Source organism: Myodes glareolus, chromosome 4, assembly GCF_982192425.1.
Source record: "Myodes glareolus chromosome 4, mMyoGla1.1, whole genome shotgun sequence".
NCBI lineage: Eukaryota > Metazoa > Chordata > Mammalia > Rodentia > Cricetidae > Myodes > Myodes glareolus.
Genome location: NC_142029.1, coordinates 37,360,930 through 37,368,627, shown reverse-complemented (window position 1 = coordinate 37,368,627; position 7,698 = coordinate 37,360,930).

The window sequence follows — 7,698 nt, the reverse complement described above, 5'->3', positions numbered from 1 at the left end:
CATCTCCCCCACTCTGGATGAAACTCCTCAGCACTTTCTGGATAGAACTCCTCAGCACTCTCTGGGTAGGACTTCACAGCACTCTCTGGATAGAGCTCCTCAGCCCTCTCTGGGAAGAACTGCTCAGCAGGGCAACAGGGCTAGCTGGTCTTCCCAGGACCCAGGAGACAAAGGGCCCGCAGCAGTGGGGGGAGGGGAGGGGTCCCTTGGAACAGCGAAGACCCTGCCACAGAAGCTGAGGGGGGAAGGGCTATGCTCCCTTCCCGGACAGGCAGGCAGGCTGCCCAGGCTAGCACCCACTCACCTCTCTGGGAAGAACTGCTCAGCAGGGCAACAGGGCTAGCTGGTCTTCCCAGGACTCAGGAGACAAAGGGCCCGCAGCAGTGGGGGGAGGGGAGGGGTCCCTTGGAATACCGAAGACCCTGCTGCAGAAGCTGAGGGGGGAAGGGCTGTGCTCCCTTCCCGGACAGGCAGGCAGGCTGCCCAGGCTAGCACCCACTCACCTCTCTCAGTGGAGAAAACTTAAACAATACCATTAAAGTAAGGAATGAGACAGGGCTGTCCACTATCCCTGTTTATTTCAATATAGTGGTTGTACCCCAAGCCAAAGAAATAAGGCATAGGAGGAAATTAGAGGGATACAAATAAGAAAAGAAGTTGAAGTATCATTATTTACTGATGGTCTGATAATATATATATATATATATATATAATATATATATATTTATATTTATATATGAGATCCCAAACATTTCACCAGAAAATGTCTAAAAATGACCAAAAATTTCTATAAATCAACTTACAAAAATCAACAGTTGTTCAAAACACCAGCAACAAACCATACTAAGAAAGGGATCATGGTCATGTTCCCATCCACGAGATAACCTTTAAAAAATTAAACATCTAGGAATAAGCCTAAACAAAGAGATGAAACACCTTTACAGTGAAAGCTATAATTCCCTGGAGAAAGCTATTGACAAAGACACCAGAAAAGGGAAAGACCTTGCATGTTCATGGGTTGGTAGAATTAACACTGTGAAATTGGTCATTCTATCAAAAGCAATTTACTGAGTCAATGAAATTTCAATTAAAATCCCCATAACACTTTTCACAACATTAGAAAAATGCAGTAAAATTCACATGGAACCACAAAAGCAATTCTGAGCAAGACATATATACATATCAAAAAAAAAGGCCAGGAAACAAATTACCCAATTAAAAAAGCCCTGTGGATGTGAGCAAAGAGTTCTCAGAGGAAAAATTAAAGTGGTTAAGAATTGTGCCCCATTCAGAATGTCTAGGTACACCAAACAAACAAACAAAAAACAAAAACAGAAAACAACTGACAACAAATGCTGAAGAGATTGCTGGGAAAGGGAACCCTTACCCACCCCTGAAGGGACTGCAAACCAAGGAAGCCTCTCAGGAAACCATCTACGTGCTACTGCCGTCTTCCTAAACCAGTGTAATTCCTAACTGCATTCTAAATACTTATTCTTATAACCACAGATAGGTATAACCCTCACTGAAGAGGAGGTGAAACAAATACGTATTTTATGTTTTTATATGCACCTAACAAAATCAAATTACTACTGTATTGTAACTTAATGAAAATCTATGTTGAGAAACTATAGAGGTAGTTAGAATTTGCATAACACCACCTCTCATGAATGAGGCTTCCATTTGCAGATGTTGGAAACCATAACAGAAAGTCACAAATGGTCAAATGCAGAGAATGACTGACTGTGATTCCCGGGCTCAACTGATAATCTGTAACCCAGCTCCCATAGCAAAGGCTCAGGGTGCACCATGGACAAGGGGCACAAGGATTGTAAGAGCCAAACAGACAGAATTCTGCTGGGGAATTGTGCCTTCTATGACAGGAAAGCTACACCCATAAAATCTCAACATGGCTGACTAAACAAGACCTGAGCAATTCCAACACTAATTGACATCTCAATACAGGTGTAGGAAATTTTATGGGCCACATCCATAAATAAAGTGCTACAAATATTTTGAGTTTTCTGATGCTTGCAAGTGGAAGCATCTCAGATATCACATCTCCAGGCAAACAGCATCAGGGAATGTGCTTAGAGGATTCTGAGAGATCAGAGATCAGGGTGGGTCTCTGTTGAAGAGAAGCTGAAGGATGGGGAGTAAGAGATGGATTAAAACACATTGAAGTGGGAGTGAAGAAGCCCACAGGTATGTCCCCAACTTCCACTGAACCAGCAACTCAGAGATTTTTCTGGACAAACATCATTGTGTTCAGGCATGTCTGTGGGACTGATGGCCGGTTCACAGTTTAGACTGTGGGAACTTCTATAGATGGCTTGGAAGAGTCACAGCTGCTGCATTTGTCTTTTGGTGACATTTGGTGACACTCAGACTTCGATAAAAAATCAAAGTCACACAGCCAGGGCTATGTAGTAAGACCCTGTCTCAAAAAAAGAAAAAAAAATATAAATGCAAATAAAATTCAGAAATGTGAAAAAATTTTCTAATTTGTCAGATGTGCTAAAAAAAAACCCACAATAACAAAGTTTCTAGGCTACCTTGCAACAACATCTAGTGTTTCCCAAGCTTGGCTTTAGCCTGTTCCTTTAAGGGCCCACGTTAACTTTGGTACTGCTTGCTTCATCAGCATTGGCTGTCCTCCTCGGGGATCATTTACTAAACTTAAAGGACCTCAGATGTTAATGACCTGGGACTTTGAGTTCCAATGTCTTTTAAAAGTTGACACACTGTTTGCTTTGGATTACCTTTTGACTAATAAATATAGTCTATCTTGACAAAACTACTTCTTTGGTGAAATTCTGCCTGGTCAGTCTCTTTCAGAACTTTGAGTACTCCCTCGACTCCATGACCTGCTCACTCCCACCTTAGGGCCCAGGAGCTTGTGGAGACCCAAATATATGAGCCTATGCCACCTTGTCTGAAGGCCATAGAGTTTGAGTTTATTTTGCTTGTTAAAAATTGTTGACAACAAGTTTGGCTACACACCCTGACCTAGGGTTGGTTACCCGGTGTTTTGGACATTAAGATGGCCCATAGAGGTAGATCTGCTCCTTCCTGACAAAAGATCAGAGAATTCAAGCATCCTCTGCTCCTTCTCTTGAAATAGGAGGTTTAACTTGGGGAATGGCTGCCTGTAGGGTACTTGGCCTAAGGTATTTTCACTGCACCGACCAACATGCGCTTTAATCAGCTGTTAGTGGATAGATGGCTCAAGGTATTGGAGAAAGTGACTGTTCTGGTTGTCTTTTGTATCATGGTAAAGCAGTCTTTTGCATTCTTACCCCCCTTTTGTACTGGGGTATAAAAGTCTATGGAAAATCCACTACGGGTAAACTCAGAATGCAGAACTCAGTATGGCGCAGTCAATGAGTTGCCTTCCCAATACGACCCTGTGTCTCTGTGTTTCTTTCTTATCTCTGTTCCTCCTGCTTAACATTTCTAATCCTCATGCTCCTACTTGGAAGGTATAAGCTGCCACAGTTGATTAAAAAATAGAGCATCTTTTATACTATTGTTCAGGGAGAAATGCAATGAAGTCAGCAGGAGGCTGTTCAATATCACACAAAGGGAACACAGGGTTTCTCAAGAGCATCACAGTGGCCTTGGGACTGAAACTCAAGTCTCTTCAGGAGGAACAGCACGTTCCCAGGAACCAAAGCCTTGACTCCTTCGAGGTCCAGTCTCCCTCCCAAAACTGGCTTTGCCAAGGTCCACTTCTGAGCAAGGGCATAGAACTAGGTTCCTTTCGTCCTTCATTGGGGCCTCTGAGAAAGCCTTAGATTGGTGGAATTTCAGGAATGTTCCTTTTACAAATGTGTGTGCCCTTGTATTTAGGGCATAGACATCGTCTTGATGGATTTTTCCTGTGTCGGATATGAAATATCTTTCTTCCTCTCTTTTAATGAATTTTAGTTTGAAGTCTATTTTGTTAGCTATTAGGACAGCTGTACCAGCTTGTTTCTTAGGTGCGCTTGATTGGAGAATCTTTTCCCAATTGTTTACACTGAGCTGAAGTCTGACTTTGAAGTTGAGGTGTGTTTCTTGTATGCAACAGAGGGACAGATCTGGTTCTCATATCTGTTCTATTAGTCTGTGTAAGACTGGTAAACTCTCAACAAGGCCCAAAACATGCTTCTAACACATGGCTAGCACTGTTCAGAAGCACAAATGCTTAAGAGGCAAAGAGAGACAGCCCCAGAGTGAGATGACACAGGGGTGTTGGTGTCCACATTAATTGTCACACTGGTGAAGAGTATTTTATGCCTTTGAACTTCTCTTTTCCACGCCCACGTTGGCTCTACCCCAAGCTCTTGGGAGCATCCCAGAACAAATATTACATCCAAGCTGCACTCCCAGCCCTTAAACTTTTCTCCGGGCAACGTTGTTTCAAAGTACGCATTTGTAGAACTCGTTCCATTTTTATTAGAGATAATGTTCAGGATTTGCATCACAGAACTTTTTCACTTTATTATTTCAAAGGTGGGCACATGATGGGCCACAGAATGTCCTTTCTACACCTACACATGGTGACACATTTCAAACACTAAAGGAAAGTTGGTCACACACTCACAGAGGCTTTCCAGTGTGCTGCACACTTGGCCAGCCTTGGGAACTCAGAACCAAGCCCTGGAGAGCTCCTTGCTCAGGGCTTTGTGCTGTCTGAACAGGGACCTGATGGGGAAGCCCAGCATGTGGATGGAGAGGAGCAGGCCCAGCTGAAGAAATGGTGAGAGCAGAGCCTGGGTTGCAGAAAGACTAAAGTGCAGGGAGGCTGGAAGAACAGGGACATAATTCCGGGAAAATGGTACCACAGGCAGGCAGCTGAGGGCTGGGACAATGGACTCAGTTTTGAGGCACCAGCACCCTCAGCAGAGCTCCTGACTCAGTCCTTGCTGTGTACCTGAGATTTCCCAGGTCTCCCCAGCAGTCTCCACAGTGCTCTCCTGGGACACTCGCCTTCCCCACAGGTTTTCTTTCTTCCTCTGTCAGGAGCTTGTTGCTTGTGACATGGACTCTCTCATGAGCAGTGTCAGACACAGCTCGTCACTGAACTGACTGACACAGGGACTTGAGACCCTGTGCTGTGCACATGCGCATCACCCTGGAGTGCAGCACTGCTGCTTTGCCAGCTGTTTGTAGAGCAGTGGAGCAGATTCTACAGCTGAGGAGAAATTAGCAGTGCACACCAGGATACAAAGGGGCCAGCCCTGGACACTGGAAGGGTGTGCAGACTCAGGCAGTGACATGCATCTCTGAAGCCACTGAGGTCAGCATGCAATGATTAATACCTGAGATCTATGAACCAATGATTATAACTAAAATCACAAGTGAACTTGTGGGTCTGTGAGTGAAGTCAGTGACAGATGTCCTTGTTTGTGGATAAGATCCCTGAGTGTGAACTTGGCATGAAGTAACCGTAATTCTCACTGTCTTGTAATGACATTGGTAATGGTGACATGACAGCATTCCCACAGCAGTAACTGCAGGGATGCCCAGATGGACAGAGACCCAGAGCATGAAGGGACAGTGTGTCGATGGTCATCCAGGTGAATAAAGTGTGAATTGTAAAATTTCTTTCTCCCTTCAGCTCCAGATTAAAACAGGACAAAGGTTAAGACAGATATCATGGTATTACCAATACGCGGGAGGCAGAGTAACCTGTACTTGAGCCCAGCCTTGAATTTAAGACAATTTGTAAATTTTGTAATTTAGGAATAACTTAACAAGGCCTCTGTGGGTTGACTTAATTAAGGAATGTCATAGTATATAAGAGTCTTAGGAAGTTTTTCCTTCTTCCTTCCTCCCTATCACTCCATCTTATGTGTATGAGTGTGTGTGTGTGTGTGTGTGAGAGAGAGAGAGAGAGAGAGAGAGAGAGAGAGAGAGAGAGAAAGAGAGAGAGAGAGAGAGAGAAAAGAGAGAGAGAGAGAAAGAGAGAGAGAGAGAGAGATGCTGGGTAGCTTTAGAGCTGTTTCTGTTAGGTGTTGCTTACAGGACTGTAGGAACTACACTGAAGGACTCTAGACCCATAGGTTTCTCCCTCTGACTTGTCACATTTCTAGTCTATCTTGAAGTTCTGAAACCCCAAACTCTGTAGGAGTCGCTGGAAGTGACTTTTCCCTATTGGGTCCCCACCCCTTTCATGAGAATGGTCACCTTATTAAAATGGCTTCCACACTCATCTGGTGTAGCCAGCTTGTTGGGGTTTCTATCCCGCCCAGTACCCCACAACCGGCATACCCCAAAGAAAATCACACACAAGACTCCATGAGATTATAAACTGATTGGCCCATTAGGTCAGGCTTGTTGTTAACTCTTATAACTTATATTAACCCATTATTCTCATCTATGTTAGCCATAATGGCTCCGTACCTTTCTCTGCTGGGCAAGTTACATGCTGCCTCTTCAGTGGTCTGCGCAGGAGTGGCAGAGGAACCTCCCTGCTTCCCAGAATTCTCCTGTTCTCATTGCATCACCTCTACTTTCTGTCTGGTTTTCCCGCCTATACTGCCTGCCTGGCCAATCAGCGTTTTATTAAAATATGATTGATAGAATACAGACAATTCTCCCACATCAATCTGGAGCAGGAGATGGGAGTTGAGTAGAGTGGAAGTCTGGACTCTCACTAGGTCAGTTCTCTCTCTTATAACCTGTGTAACAAGTTCCATGTCTGCATCAGTGGAAAACAACTTTTCAATGTTCTAGTTAACATGCATTAATTGTACAAAGAAGCTGGTTCTATAATGCAATTTCTACTCATGGATATATAATACAGTATTATCATATTCACTGCTCAGTACCATTGACTCTAGCTGTGTTTGATTCTTGTTCATATTGTTATGCCCATTTCACAGGCCCACCCAAAAAAACCTTGTCTGTCCTTGTATGCAAAAGTCAAGAGCTGTTATTCAAGCTTGAGCTTTGACCTACATCCATCTGACATAGCAGGGAGATTGGAGAGCGATGAGCCAAATTGGCGTAGGATTTTTTTGTTAGCAGAGGTTGGGGTGTCTTGGTGAATAGGAACCGGGTGTTTTGGGCTAAGGAACATTTGGTGATCCTATCTACAACGATTGCAATGTTAGGTATTTTCTTTGGAATGCTAGGTATTTTCTTCTTGAACGTTCCATTTGTGGGTGGTGCCTGAGTGGTCTCAGTTTGTAGGCTTTTACTTGTTTTAAGCTTAAGTTTGAACATATACAGGGGACTAAGTAAAGCTTGGTGTGGGAAGTCCTTCTGTATATGTGTTGCCATTATTGTTTGGTGAATAAAGAAGCTGACAGTGATAGGGCAGAAAAGACACAGGTAGGGAAAACTAAACTGAATCCTTGGAGTAAGAAGGTGGAGTCAAAGAGAAGCCATGAAGCTGCCCACAGAATACAGATGCCCCCGATTGAGCCGACAGAAACTTTATTGGTATGAGTTGCTGGAAATGAACGAACAGCCTCTTTAACAAAGGCTTATCCCTATAGTTAATTATGTCATCACTTAGCATGATCATAATTAAATAATTTGATCATTTATAAGGATGACTGACTGTTTACTTGTGTTCCCTAACATTCTACAATAAGTTAGCAACTTTTATAAGACTTGGGCTTTATATCCCATTTCTGTCATGTTTAGCCCGAAAAGTAATGATCTTGACTTGGATCTCTTTTAATATTAAAATAAAATTTATAA